This window comes from Spermophilus citellus (genome assembly GCF_964194105.1).
Source record: "Spermophilus citellus genome assembly, chromosome: 8".
Lineage (NCBI taxonomy): Eukaryota > Metazoa > Chordata > Mammalia > Rodentia > Sciuridae > Spermophilus > Spermophilus citellus.
Window position 1 is genome coordinate 28,396,238 of NC_138189.1, and position 16,948 is coordinate 28,413,185.

A 16,948-nucleotide genomic window follows, 5' to 3' on the forward strand; every position below is an offset into this window, starting at 1 on the left:
AGTTCAGTTTTCTGATTGCAATTTGAATGATGAATTATCAGAGACTATTGAAAGGCATCTCGAGGTTGTACAGGCAAAAGAAGCACTGATAATGTGTTACTCAAATCAATCAACTATGTGATAAAACAAGTCTTTTTATCCCTGAATGTTCTCCCTCAATGGATAACTGTAATATAAAATGCCTATTTTTATACCATAATAATTTAGTACATTATTTTTAAATATATTATTAATATTCAAACTGAATACTAGTACTATATTGAGACCTTTTCTGACGTCATCACTATTTCATTGCTGTAAGTAACTGGAAGTGAAGCAAAATATATAAAACTATTTGGAAGGAAAGCAAAACAATTCTCTGTCATTCTCCTTAAAATCACTACCTCATAATGAAACACTTTGATGGATTGGAAACAAGTAAACTATGGTATTCATTTTGTGTTATTTCTCACAAAGATGTTAATAAAATAGTGCGATGAGGCCAGCATGGTGAGTAAAGTTAAGAGCATGGACTCAGGAGCCAGATTAACTGGCTTTAGGTCCTGGATTTGTTTGGGGTTGAATTACTTATTGCTAAGTAAACTGAGCAAATTACTTCTTTCAACTGTCTAATCTGTAAAAATTGAATAAGAATAGCAGTGATGGTGACGGAATTGTAAAAATGCAATGATTAAATCTATCTAATGCACAGAAACACTCCAAGCATGTTATTATGTGGTTAATAGATGTTTGCAGGTAAATTGCATGTTTGCACACATACACGCAGACTTGCTCATTCCCAACTTTACAATACACATATATCAAATAAAATTGTCATGGGAATTATTTGGAAACAGAGAGTTATTGTGAAAAGAGAATTGCTTCTGGAAGCAGAAGGCCAGAGTTCAGTCCCAGCATCAGCAATTTCTTTCCATCATGCTGCAAATTGTGTTTCTTTGATACTCCTCTTACCAAATTCCTTTACAGCTTTTTTCTCTATGTTCCATAAATAAAGTATTTATAAGCTTCATAAATTACAAATAAATCTCTTTGATTTACTCTGGATTCTATACTGAACTCTTGAGAGAACACATTTTTTAAAAAAAAATGTCTGTGACCATTTTAATATTACAGTGGTAAGGCCAAACCATACAAATTTATTTATTATTTAACATAATTGCAAAAGTTTCCTTTTTTAATTCCATGCAGGTATTAAGGGGAAATATTGAAATTCAGGTATTTTAATCTTCATATCACACTCATTTGAACTTTGGGTTCCTAGAAAATATTAGGGCTGCAGTAATTAGAGGTTTCATATGTGCTTAAATACAAAAATAGAGAAGATTCTGGAGAATCTCTGATACATTTTGGACCTGGCGTGTTTCCCAAAGGTGCATGTGTTAAAGGGCTGTTCACAAGCCTGTGGCACTATCTGGGAGCTGATGGAGCCTTTGAAAGGTTGTGTCTAGTAGACGGAAGCTAGGGCACTGGAGGCATGCCCTTGAAGGAGATATTGGGTTCCGGTTTTTCTCTCTCCCTTTGCTTCCCAGACAATAGGAAGTAAATGACTCATGCCTCACGAAGGCACCACTGTGATGTTTCCGCCTAAGAAGCAGCCAGGTCAACCAAGGAATGAAACCTCATAAGCCCATGAGCCAAAATAAGCTTTGTCTTCCTTGTAAGGATTTCATCTCATGCATTTTGCCACGGTAATAGAAAGCTGATCAACAAAGTTCACTTTCTATTTTCTCTTATTTTTTATTGGTTCGTTTTAGTTGTGCATCATATTAGGATTAATTTTGATTAAATGATAAAATCAGAGAATATAATTGGCTCTAATTCATTTCCCAGTACTTTCCTTTTCCCACCCCTCCTCGAACTCCCTGTTCCCTTTCCTCTAGTCTACTGATCTTTCTACGAGTTACTTATAGTAATTTTTAAAACTAGTGTCTTATGGCTATACATGATGGTGAGATTCACTGTGGTATATTCATAAATGTACACAGGAAAGTTAGGTCAGATTCACTCCACTGTTCTTCCCTGCCCCATCTCTCCTGCATCCCCTTCAATCCCCTTCATCTGCACCAGGGATTTTTCTTCTATTTTGATGAAACTCCACTTCCCACTCCTTTGCTTTCTCTCTTTTCTCCCTTATTTTGAACTAGCTTCTGCATATATGAGAAAACATTTGATCTTTGACTTTTTGAGTCTGGCTTAACTCACTTAAGTCTGGGTTTAAGTGTAATGGGGAGAAAAAGAGTGACTACTGTTACGTATTTTATAAATTGTCCCCATATTCACTGCTTCTCCTCTTATATACATGTATTTCCAATATGTGGTCACAAGTAGGCACACAAAGCTACTGATTTTAAGGTGCATATTTTGTTGGAAAATATCACATCTATTGAATTTCAAGATTTAGCTTAGGGGAAATTTAGGCTTTCTTCAGAAAGACACTTTTCTTTCTGGTTTTCATTTTATTAATGATATACTGAAGGTATTCTTACCTTCTTATATTGAAGGTAAGAATACCCTCAATAGTCTTAATGTACTTAATATTGATGAGGGCTAAAGCCTTAATATTACTAAAACAGATATAGAAACTTCCTGGAAAGGTGGGGGGGTGGAATTACAGTAAAGAAACAAAGCCACACTAAAAAGAAAGGAAGGAAGGAAGGAAGGAAGGAAGGAAGGAAGGAAGGAAGGAAGGAAGGTAGGTCGGTCAAAAACTCTAGATCAATTTCACAAAATATATTTATGGTACCATGAAGAATGTCTTATTTCCCACAGTGAGTAAGGACAGCACCAGAAATATCTCAAAAGCTATGCTCCTATGCTCTCCTTGAACAAAGAAAGTATGAGATTTTTATCTTGGGAGCCTATACTTTTTTATTTCAGAGGCAGATGTATTCTTGAGCATGCCCAATTTGGGATACATGTTTCTGAGCATGCTCAGTTCAGTGTTATAACTCAAGAAGAAAAAAAAATCAAACAAAGCAAAAAAACAGAACCAATAAAAAAGAAATATTTGAAGTAAAATATGTGGTCCACCAATTTTCAAAATTAATGACATTTGTAAATCAGTTCAAGAATTCAGAGAAAACCATACTTCACAAATGCAAATAAAAACTATATCTAGGCATATCATTTTCAAACTGCAGACTACCAAAGAGAAAATCATGACAGAACCCTGAATGTGAAGGGAAACATTACCTACTAATATAGGAACTCCATTATACTTCCCATCAGAAACCACAAAACCAGACTGAGTGGAAAAAAATTAGTGTTGAAATAAATTTTCTTTCAATAGTGAAGGACAGGAAAAAAACATTTTCATAAAGAAAAAAAAAGAATTAAAGAATTCATCATTGTGTTATCCCAGCGTTTCCAGAGGCTGAGACAGGAAGATCCACGGGGTCAGAGCCAGCATCAGCAACAGCCAGGCGCTAAGCAATTCAGTGAGAGCCTGTCTCTAATAAAAAATACAAAATTGGGCTGGGATGTGGCTCAGTGGTTGAGTGCCCCTGAGTTCACTCCCCAGTACCAAAACAAAGAAAAAAAGAAAGAAAGAAAGAAAGAAATAGAGAGAGAGAGAGAGAGAGAGAGAGAAGAAAGAAAGAAAGAAAGAAAGAAAGAAAGAAAGAAAGAAAGAAAGAAAGAGAAAGAAGAAAGAAAGAAAATCAACATTGGGCAACAATGTAAGAAATGTAAAAAGCAGAAAAAGCAGTTTTACACACAGAAGGAAAGTTGTACTCAAATTTAAATACAGAAGAGAAGAGCATGAGAAAGAAATGGATGACCAGGTACAGTGGTTCTCACCTATAATTCTAGCAACTCGGAAGCTAAGGTAGGAGGATCTCAAGTTTGAGGCCAGCCTCAGCAATTTAGTGAGAACCTGTCTTAAAATAAAAAAAAAATAAAAAGGACAAGGGGTGTAACTCAGTGGTAAATCCCCAATAAGAAAGAGAGGTGTGGGGGGAATGAATGTAACATAATATTTTTACTTATTCTTAATTTTTCTAAAGGTTAACTGTTTCTAAAAATAATAGTAACAGTGATTAAGTGATAAGGACAATTGAAATAATCTACAGCGATACACAACTAGGATTTCCAACATGGCGGTGGGCGCGGAGAGATCAAGTCTCTGACCTCTTCAGCTGTGCGGGCATAGGGAGTCGTAAACAATCTAAATTCTGTTTGCTCAGGATCACTAGGCAATGCTGAGCTGACGTGGATCTGGGGCGAAAAGTATGGGCCTCTCAGAACACACACTGAGCCTGGATCGGCTGAATTCAAGCTCCCGTTCGCCTGCTTCCCGCAGACAAACAGCTGTGACTCAGGACTAATCCATCCGGCTGAAACAACTGGTCAGACCTTCTGATCCTACACAGGTAAATGCCAACCGAGCCTTCATAGGTAGTGGCCACAGGTTTGAAATGGGGCTTGGGAGAGACAGTAAGGACCCACCCATTGCATTGGTCACCCAGCAAAGGGAAACGAACTGTCGCCATTTGCAAGAGATACCACCATGGCAGAGAACTGACGTCACCAGACTGCGGCGGAGGAAATAACTTCATTGAAACCTGCTGCTACAGGTGTGTAATTCCTTAGCCTTCCCTCTCCACACATCAGGGAAACCTTAAGGGCCTCTCCCAGCTCTCCCTTAAGGGCATCTCCCAGCTCTCGCGTGAGCGCTATAGCCAGACCGAGGGAATCAGACATGGCGCGGGACCCACGGCGCGGAACTCCCGGCTACCACTCCCACAAGTGCCGACAACTGAGGTCTCTTGCACCAGCTACTGGGAGCGTGGCTACCGGAGGGCAAGTAAAATTCGCTGAGGATTCTCAGCCCCAAGCTCTACAAACTTAGGGTCTGAGGGAATTGCAAACAGGGAGAGTGTGCCCAGTCGTTCATGAAAACAGGGCTCCCAGGAGCAACAAACCTGGCGTGTAGCCAGTAGTGTGGTGAGCAGCACCCGTGAGAGGGGCCTGGCTAGAGGAAAAGTGGGAAGTGACTAGACACAAGAGGAGGCCCTAGGCACTCAGGATTGGAGACTCGCCCAGTCTGGGAGGAGGAGCTGCTGCACAGTGATTGGTTCCTGCATATTGACAGGAGAACCTTGGCCTGGTGGGCACAGCGCCACTTACTGGAATAGAAGTTAATCAAACTCTAAGACTGCATTTATTAGTTTTTTTTTTCTCTCTTTTTTTTTTTTTTTGATTTGGGTTTTTTCTTTCATTTTCATTTTTCTTTATTGTTGTTTTATAAATTTTTTTCAATTTTTTAAAATTTATTTTCTTTTAATTTTAATTTTTATTTTTTAATTATTATTAGTTTTTTATTTATTTTTTCTTTTTTATTTTCTATTTTTCTTTCTTCTTTTGTCTTTTCATTTCTTTTCAATTTTCTTATTCCCCCTTCCTTGAATTCTACCTGCTTACTCTCATTCTCTTTAGTGACTTCTTCCCTTCCCTTCTAATACCTTTCCTCCCAAGCATCAAATAAATCTATAGGAGTAAACAGTAACTCAGCAGTCAAAAAGAACAAGAAGTAACATGAGCAGCTTCAAAAAGCAAGGAAGAAAAGGAGTACAAACAATGCAGGACAGCCTAAATATTCAGGAGGACCTAGAGTCATCAGAAAAATGGTCATATAAAGAACTCAAGGAACACCTTAGACGGATGGAATGGAATCTTAAAGAGGATACGAGACAGCAAATTCAAGCAGCGAAAGAACACATTGAGAATGAATTACATACACAGCTAAAAGAAGAAGTTAAGCATCTTTATCAGGAGATAGAGATTATAAAAAATAATCAAACAATAATTCTAGAAATGAAGGAAACGATAAACCAAATTAAAAACTCAATTGAGAGTATCACTAACAGAGTGGAGCAAGAAGCCAGAACATCAGATAATGAAGACAAAATATATCATCTTGAAAAGAGTCTAGCCAACTCAGAAAGGCTGGTAAAAAATCACGAGAAAAACATCCAAGAGTTATGGGATAACATAAAAAAACCAAACTATGAGTCATCAGGATAGAAGAAGGTACAGAGATTCAAACCAAGGGAATGAGTAACCTGCTGAATGAAATAATTACAGAAAACTTTCCAGAAATAAAATAGGAAACAGATATACAAATTGAAGATGCATACAGGACACCGAGCACACAAAATCACAGTAGACCAATGCCAAGACACATTGTTATGAAGATATACAATATACAGAACAAAGAGAAAATATTAAAAGCTACAAGAGAAAGGAGGCAGATTACATTCAGGGGTAAACCAATAAGGTTAACAACGGATTTTTCATCACAGACACTGAAAGCAAGAAGGTCATGGAACAATGTATTTCAAACACTGAAAGACAATGGATGCCAACCAAGAATTCTGTATCCAGCAAAATTAAGCTTCAGGTATGACAACGAAATAAAAATCTTTCATGATAAACAAACGTTAAAAGAATTTACAGCCAGAAAACCAGCATTGCAAAGCATTTTGAGCAAAACACTACACGAGGAAGAAATGAAAAACAATAACCAAAACCATTAGTGGGAAGTGCCTCGGTAAAGACAGAGGGTGAGGGGAAAGATAATCATGGAGAAACAAACTAAATTTTTTTTTAAAAAAAGGATAAATAATTAAACATGGCTGGAAGTACAAACCATATATCAATAGTAACTCTAAATGTTAATGGCTTAAACTGTCCAATAAAGCGACATAGGCTGGTATCATGGATTAAAAAACAAATCCAACAATATGCTTCCTCCAGGAGACACATCTGATTGGAAAAGACATACACAGGCTGAAGGTGAAAGGATGGGAAGAAATATACCACGCATACGGTCCTCGTAAGCAAGCAGGGGTGGCCATCCTCATATCGAATAAAATCGACTTCAAGACTAAGTTAATCAAAAGGGATAAGGAAGGACATTATATACTGTTAAAAGGAACCATTCAACAACAAAACATAACAATTATCAATATTTATGCACCAAATAATGGTGCTGCGACATTCATAAAAAAAATTCTCCTCAAGTTCAAGAATCAAATAGACCACAACACAATAATTATGGGTGACTTCAACAAATCTCTCTCACCATTGGACAGATCCTCCAAACAAAAGTTGAATAAAGAAACTATAGAACTCAATACCACAATCAATAACCTAGACTTAACTGACAAAAATAGAATATATCAACCATCATCAAATGGATATACTTTTTTCTCAGCAGCACATGGATCCTTCTCAAAAATAGACCATATATTATGCCATAGAGCAACCCTCAGTAAATACAAAGGGGTGGAGATAATACCATGCATTTTATCTGATCATAATGGAATGAAACTGGAAATCAATGATAAAAGAAGGAAGGAAAAATCCTACATCACATGGAAAATGAACAATATGTTACTGCATGATCAATGGGTTACAGAAGACATAAAGGAGGAAATCAAAAAATTCTTAGACATAAATGAAAATACAGACACAACATATTGGAATCTATGGGACACAATGAAAGCAATTTTAAGAGGGAAATTCATCGCCTGGAGGTCATTCCTCAAAAAAAGGAAAAAACAACAAATAAATGAGCTCACACTTCATCTCAAAGCCCTAGAAAAGGAAGAGCAAAACAACAGCAAATGTAGCAGGAGGCAAGAAATAATTAAAATCAGAGCGGAAATCAATGAAATTGAAATAAAAGAAACTATTGAAAAAATTAACAAAACTAAAAGTTGGTTCTTCGAAAAAATAAATAAGATCAACAGACCTTTAGCCATGCTAACGAAGAGAAGAAGAGAGAGAACTCAAATTACTAACATACGGGATGAAAAAGGCAATATCACAACAGATGCTACAGAAATACAGAAGACAATTAGAAATTATTTTGAAAACCTATATTCCAATAAAATAGAAGATAGTGAAGACATCGATAAATTTCTTAAGTCATATGATTTGCCCAGACTGAGTCAGGAGGATACACACAATTTGAACAGACCAATATCAATGGATGAAATTGAAGAAGCAATCAAAAGACTACCAACCAAGAAAAGCCCAGGACCGGATGGGGATACAGCGGAGTTTTACAAAACCTTTAAAGAAGAATTAATACCAATACTTTTCAAGTTATTTCAGGAAATAGAAAAAGAGGGAGCTCTTCCAAATTCATTCTATGAGGCCAACATCACCCTGATTCCGAAACCAGAAAAAGACACCTCAAAGAAAGAAAACTACAGACCAATATCTCTAATGAACCTAGATGCAAAAATCCTCAATAAAATTCTGGCGAATCGAATACAAAAACACATCAAAAAAATTGTGCACCATGATCAAGTAGGAATCATCTCTGGGATACAAGGTTGGTTCAATATACGGAAATCAATAAATGTTATTCACCACATCAATAGACTTAAAGATAAGAACCATATGATCATCTCGATAGATGCAGAGAAAGCATTCGACAAAGTACAGCATCCCTTTATGTTCAAAACATTAGAAAAACTAGGGATAACAGGAACTTACCTCGACATTGTAAAAGCTATCTATGCTAAGCCTCAGGCTACCATCATTCTGAATGGAGTAAAGTTGAAGGCATTCCCTCTAAAATCTGGAACAAGACAGGGATGCCCTCTCTCACCACTTCTATTTAATTTAGTCCTTGAAATACTAGCCAGAGCAATTAGACAGACAAAAGAAATTAAAGGCATAAAAATAGGAAAAGAAGAACTTAAATTATCACTATTTGTGGAAGACATGATTTTATACCTAGAAGACCCAAAAGGGTCTACAAAAAAACTACTAGAACTAATAAATGAATTCAGCAAAGTGGCAGGATATAAAATCAACACGCATAAATCAAAGGCATTTCTGTATATCAGCGACAAAACCTCTGAAACTGAAATGAAGAAAACACTCCATTCACAATATCCTCAAAAAAAAAATAAAATACTTGGGAATCAACCTAACAAAAGAGGTGAAAGATTTATACAATGAAAACTACATAACCCTAAAGAGAGAGGTAGAAGAAGATCTTAGAAGATGGAAAAATATACCCTGTTCATGGATAGGCAGAACTAACATTATCAAAATGGCGATATTACCAAAAGTTCTCTATAGGTTTAATGCAATACCAATCAAAATCCCAACAGCATTTCTTGTAGAAATAGATAAAGCAATCATGAGATTCATATGGAAAAATAAAAGACCCAGAATAGCAAAAGCAATTCTAAGCAGGAAGTGTGAATCAGACGGTATAGCGATACCAGATTTCAAACTATATTACAGAGCAATAGTGACAAAAACAGCATGGTACTGGTACCAAAACAGGCAGGTGGACCAATGGTATAGAATAGAGGACACAGAGACTAATCCACAAAGTTACAACTATCTTATATTTGATAAAGGGGCTAAAAGCATGCAATGGAGGAAGGATAGCATCTTCAACAAATGGTGTTGGGAAAACTGGAAATCCATATGCAACAAAATGAAACTGAATCCCTTTCTCTCGCCATGCACAAAAGTTAACTCAAAATGGATCAAGGAGCTTGATATCAAATCAGAGACTTTGTGTCTGATAGAAGAAAAAGTTGGCTCCGATCTACATATTGTGGGGTCGGGCTCCAAATTCCATAATAGGACACCCATAGCACAAGAGTTAATAACAAGAATCAACAAATGGGACTTACTTAAACTAAAAAGTTTTGTCTCAGCAAGAGAAACAATAAGAGAGGTAAATAGGGAGCCTACATCATGGGAACAAATTTTTACTCCTCACACTTCAGATAGAGCCCTAATTTCCAAAGTATACAAAGAACTCAAAAAATTAGACAATAAGATAACAAATCACCCAATCAACAAATGGGCCAAGGACCTGAACAGACACTTCTCAGAGGAGGATATACAATCAATCAACAAGTACATGAAAAAATGCTCACCATCTCTAGCAGTCAGAGAAATGCAAATCAAAACCACCCTAAGATACCATCTCACTCCAGTAAGATTGGCAGCCATTATGAAGTCAAACAACAACAAGTGCTGGCGAGGATGTGGAGAAAAGGATACTCTTGTACATTGCTGGTGGGACTGCAAATTGGTGCGGCCAATTTGGAAAGCAGTTTGGAGATTCCTGGGAAAGCTGGGAATGGAACCACCATTTGACCCTGCTATTGCCCTTCTCGGACTATTCCCTAAAGACCTTAAAAGAGCATGCTACAGGGATACTGCCACATCGATGTTCATAGCAGCACAATTCACAATAGCTAGACTGTGGAACCAACCCAAATGCCCTTCAATAGATGAATGGATAAAAAAAATGTGGCATCTATACACAATGGAGTACTATGCAGCAATAAAAAATGACAAAATCATAGAATTTGCAGGGAAATGGATGGTACTAGAGCAGATTATGCTTAGTGAAGCTAGCCAATCCCTAAAAAACAAATACCAAATGTCTTCTTTGATATAATGAGAGCAACTATGAACAGAGCAGGGAGGAAGAGCAGGAAGAAAAGATTAACATTAAACAGAGACATGAGATGGGAGGGAAAGGGAGAGAAAAGGGAAATTGCATGGAAATGAAGGGAGACCCTCATTGCTATACAAAATTACATATAAGAGGTTGTGAGGGGGATGGGAAAATAAACGATGAGAGAAATGAATTACAGTAGATGGGGTAGAGAGAGAAGATGTGAGGGAAGGGGAGGGGGGATAGTAGGGGATAGGAAAGGTAGCAGAATACAACAATTACTAATAGGGCATTATGTAAAATTGTGGATGTGTAACCGAAGTGATTCTGCAATCTGCATTTGGGGTAAAAATTGGGAGTTCATAACCCACTTCAATCTAATGTATGAAATATGATATGTCAAGAGCTTTGTAATGTTGTGAACAACCAATAAAAAAAATTTAAAAAAAAGAAAAAAAAAGAAATAATCTACAGTGATACCAGAAAGGAGGAGAGGAATTGGGAAGACTCTGCCATAATATACTTACACTACACATGAAATGGTATAGTGTTATTTCAAGATAGACTTAAACATTAGTTATCAATGTATATCGCAAACCATGAAAAACATCAAAACATTTAAAAAGAATTATACTATGCTAACATAGAAGATGGCAAGTATCATCAAGCGTTCAATATCAGAGGAGTCACTGTCCGGGCAAGGGAAATACCTTTTTGCCCTTTGAAGTTTCACTAGAATTAACTGATGATAGATTAACAAGATAAAATGTATACACATTTGGGCTGGGATTGTGGCTCAGTGATTAAGCACTGGACTAGCACGGGTGGGACCGGAATTCGATTCTCATCACTACATTAAAATAAATAAAGGTATTGTGTTGTGTCCATCTACAACATTTTTTGTAAAAAATATTCTCTCTCTCTCTCTCTCTCTCTCTCTCTCTCTCTCTCTCTCTCTCTCTCTCTCTCTCTCTCTTTCTCTCTTAAAAAAAGTATACACATTTATTAACATGTACTAGGACATCACAGGAGAGTAATTACACAATAACCTGATGAGATTTAGAAATTCATTTGCCCATCTTATATAGGTACAAATGGAATAGGGGAATGTAGGAAATTGCAAGGGGTTGTAAATGATTTTTAGAATGAATGCATAATCCTAAAAAATCAGATAGTGACTGTTTTAGTCATTTTTGCTGCTGTGACTAATGGACCCAGCCAGCACAATTGGTAGAGGAGGAAAAGTTTATGTAGGAGCTCACAGTTTCAGAAGTCTCAATCCATAATCAGTAGGCTCCATTCCTCTGGACACAGGTGAGACAGGACATCATGGCAGAAGAGTGTGTCAGAGTGTGTCAGAGAGAAACAGCTCACATGATGATCAGGAAGCAGAGACTCCACTCTCCAGATACAAAATATATACCCCAAAACCACACCCCCAATAAACCACTTCTTCCAGCAACACCTGCCTCCACTTACCATTCAGTTAATCCCTGATGAGACTAATTTACTGATTAGGCTAAGGCTATAGCTCAATCATTTCTCCTCTAAACCTTCTTGCATTGTCTCACGTGTGAGCTTTTGGGGGGTACCACATCTAAACAATAACAGAGACCTAGACAAATTTCCTCTCAGTTCTGTATGATGTAGTCACAACTTAAGAAAAAAAAAAGGAATAGAATTTTACTTGCACACAGTGTATTGTTATGCAGATGAAGTCTGCAAAGTACTCTCTGTGAGCTGTTCTCCCCAGAGTAGATGCAAAACCCCTTCTGAGCAAGGCATGTAGCTGGGATTATAGGCATGCATCAGAATCCCTGGCCCTATAATAGTCACATTATTCTTATGTCCGCATTGAATGTTCACCAATATAAACCGTATTCCAGAACATAAAACATAACATTGCAAATTTGAAAGAATAAAATTGTAACTGAATGCAAAGGGTTCGCTTCTTGGCAAGTGTAAAGCCAATGACTAAAGCCAGAAGGTAAAAGGAATGGAGCACATCCTCTCATCCACAGTGAGAAAGGACAGCATCAGAGTATCTGAAACATGATTTTCTTTCTGAACAAAGACAGCATGATATTTTATTCTGGGAGCCTATACTTATTGATTTTAGGAGCAGATGCATTTTTAAGCATGCTCAGTTTAAGATGTACATTTCTGGGCATGTTCAGTTCACAGTCATAGGTCAAGAAGAAGAGATGCCAGACCCATTCCTGGGCACAAGCTCAAGATCATAGAACACAAGGTAAAAGATTAAAATGGTGGATATGAACACTTAAAGATGGCAGACACAATGCTTCTGGACATGCTCAGTTTAGGCTCACAAAGATGGCAGACATGAATACCTCAGGGTATGCTCAATTTCATATTATAATGAGCCAAGTTTCCTCTAGGAACCTAAACGGAAAACTTAAGAGTGGCTCTCTGATCTTGTAGATCATGGCTGGTTCTTCATAAGTTTTGCCTTAAAAGTATTAGCTGAAACAAAAGAGAGAAGTCTTTGGGCATTAATGTAGGAAATTCCCCCTGAAGGTGGTCTCTCACTTAGAGACTTATGAATTCATACAAAGTATGTTGTCAGATCACAATTTCAATCAATAACAGGAAGATAGCTGGAAAATTTCCCAACAAGTTTTAAATGAATACATATCAAAGAAGCCTCCAGAACAATTAAAAACTATTTTAAATTAAATATGAAAATAAAAATACAACTAGGAAAGTTTATACTATTAAATGAAAACATGGTTTATAGGGAAATAGAGTTAAATCTATAACCTAAGCTTGTGCCTTAAGAAGACAAAAGCTATGGAACCAGCCTAGGCACCCAGATGTCCTAGGGTTCGAATCATACAGGAAGCAGCCTTTTAATGAACCAGAGTAATATGATCATGGTGAGCTACAGGGGCCCCAGTATGTGGCCTATTCATGTTAACTTACTTCACTCAGTGTCTTTTCATGACTTAATTAGCTTATTTCTTTTTAGTGATAAATAATATTCCATTGTTTTAATGTACCACAGTTTATCCATTCACATATTGAAGGACATCTTTGCTGCTTCTAAGTTTTGGCAATGATATGTAAATCTATAATAAATATCTGTGTGCAGGTTTTGTGTGGAACTAAGATTTCATCTCCTTTTGGGTAAATAACAAGGAGCCCAACTTCTGGATGAGGTGGTAAAAGTATATATAGCTCTGCAAAACTCTGGCAAACTATCCTCAAAAATGGCTGTGCCAAATTCCAACCAGTATTAATTAGAATTCCTGTTGTTCCATATTCTTACTGTCATTTGGTATTGCCAGTGTTCTGGATTTTGGCAGTTTTAATCAGTGTGTTGTTTTAATTTTTATCTCCCTGATGACATATGATGTGGATCATCTTTTCACAGATAATGAGTTTTAAAATATAACATCTGATCCATGAAAGTAAAAATGGATAAACTCTGCTTTATTATAATTAAAACATCTGCCATACAAAAGACACTCATTAAGGATGAAGAGACAAATCACATAACAGAAGAAGATATTTCAAAATACGTATATAAAAAGGCTTGTATTCAAATAAACATATTTACAAACAAACAAGAAAAGAACTGAAATTTAAAGTGATCAAAGGATATGAATAGATAACTTCAAATAACTAATCAAAGAAGATATACAGATGGCAAATAAGCACATAAAAAATGTTCAATGTGATTTGTCATTCAGAAATTGTAAGTTAAAACAAGACTCTGATACCACTACATGGCTATTAAAATGGCTGTAAAATCCAAAACTTGACAATACTGACAGCTGAGGTCGTTAAGAAGAAACAGGAATTCTCATTTATTGTTGGTGGAAATGCAAAATGGTAAAACCACTTTAGAAGATAGTTTGGCAGTTTTGTATGAAGCTATGTATAGCCTTAGCATACAATGCATCACACAGCGTGGTATTTAACCAACTGATTTCAAAACGTATGTCCACACAACACCTAAACACAAATGTTTATAGCAGTTCCATTTTTAATTCCAACACTTGGAAACAACTAAAATTTTCTACAGTAAGATAAAAGAAAAAAAAAACAGGTAATCAAAGCTGCGGTTGCAATAGAATACTTGATAATAGTATTATCAAGCCAGAGCAAAAGATAAATGAATCTTAAATGTGTAGTTTTAGCTGAGAGAAGACAGTCTGAAAGAGTCACAAAATATATGACACCAATTTGATGACACCCTGGAAAAGTCAATCTATACAGGTAATATTCTGGTTAATGGTTGTCAGGGATCCAGGTTGAAAGGGTAAAGGTAAAGAGCCTGGATAAATGTAGCAGAGGAAATTTAATGACAGATATTCAACATATGACAAAATCAACAGAATTTTACCACAGAAAAAAACTTAGTGTTTTAGCAGGTCAGAAGTTCTCAAGATATAATACAGAAAATTACAAAGGGAACTAATTGCATTAAAAGGATATGAAACATTGGGCTGGGGACATGGCTCAAGCGGTAGCGCGCTCCCCTGGCATGCGTGCAGCCCGGGTTCGATCCTCAGCATCACATACCAACAAAGATGTTGTGTCCGCCGAGAACTAAATAAATAAATATTAAAAAAAAAATTCTCTCTCTCTCTCTCTCTCTCTCTCTCTCTCTCTCTCTCTCTCTCTCTCTCTCTCTCCTCTCTCACTCTCTCTTTAAAAAAAAAAAAAAAAAGGATATGAAACAGACTCACTGAAGGAGATGTAGGGGAGATGCCAAACTAAATAATTTTGGAAATAAGGGGAGTCTACAAGGAAAAGGAATTGTTACAATGATCACTGTATTCTTGTTGGTAAAGTTGATTCCCATGGAAGCATGAGTCAACAATTGAAATCACTGTACAGTCATACTGGAATTGAAAGATGAGGTAAATAGTAGTGAATGGTGGAAACCAGGTTTCTCACTATTGAGGTACAAGTATAAAGATAAACAAGATAGGAGCCCAGCATGATCCTTGTGATGGATTATAATTGGAGACATCATTATAAACCCATGTTTCTATTAATATAAGTAATTACATATGCAAATATTTATAGATATGTGTTTATACTCAGGTTAATATACATACATTCCTTTCAGTTTTCTCTCAGCTCAGAGGGCTTAGTGAAAACCACACCCCACACACATGCACTGAGCCCATCTTAACAAAATCCATGTAACAGCTCCCCACCTCAGGTGACCTTACCTGTAACATCTATGTATGCCTGAGCTTAGCTCAGCAGTCATACAGACAGTGGCTCCCGAGGCAAAGGATGCCACATAATTGGGCAGAACCTCAGTGCCTACCTGCACTCTAGCCTGGCCCAACAGCATTCAGGAGACAACCTACCTTCTTTACACAGACAAACCACAGCACCTGCATACTGAAACCCAGCCTGACAGCTAATTGGTAACCCCATCTCCCTGGTTAGTTAATTGTTCAGCAGGTTGGCTCACAGCATCCACCTATGTCTGAGTTGGAACAAATAATAAGAGATAGCAGCCAAACCCACTGGAGAGCTCATCATGCAGCTGGTGATCCGCACCTGTAGAGGCTACACCCATCATGGCCAGCCAGTTAATGGCCCTGCCACCAGAAGATCTAGTCCACTAATGCAGCTGTAGACATTGATGATGAGGATTATAGTTTATGAACCCTGCACAGATATCACTCTACTCAGTCCACCCAGAATCAAATTAATCACAACACCTAAACATTCTAGAAATTACCCTAAGGAAAATGTCTCTCCTTATAAGAAGGGGAAAAAAATCTCATTAAAAAAAAAAGAAAGCTATTATTGCACTAGATGCACAAAATATCATACTAGAGAAGCAATGAACATTTTTTTCCTTTATTTATTTATTTATTTATTTTTAGTCATACATGACAGCAGAATGAATTTTGACATATAATACATACATGGAATGTACATACATCAATCATATTGTCAATTCTATTCTGTTGCCCTTCCTATCCTCCTTACTCCTCCCCTCCTCTCCCAGCCTTTCTCTCTATACAATCTAATGTGACACCTTTTTTTTTCTTTTTCTCATTACAACATCATATATGTATTCTGTATAATAATGAGGTTCTCCTTCCATCATCCCTGCAACTCCCCTTCTCCCTCTTTTTCCCTCTCACCTCTCTTCCCTATTTAGTGGTAGTCTTCTTCTCATGCTCTTCTTCCCTCTCCCAAAAAAGATAAATATAAAATGTTTGAGGTGGTGTATATACCTATTGCACTGTTAAGATACACAGAAATATGTAGTCATTATTCCAATAAAAATTCAATGTATGATGAAATGATGCATTGATAATTGCTCATTATAGTAAAAGTTCCATATCAATATAGCATATTAATAATAGGGGAAATTAAGTACAGAATGTATAGAAAGGCTCTGTACTCTCCTGACAGTAATTTTTTAAATATAAAACTGTTCTAAAATAAAAGTCTATTTTCAAAATTATAAGTTGACACATGTGTGTGCATGTTTGT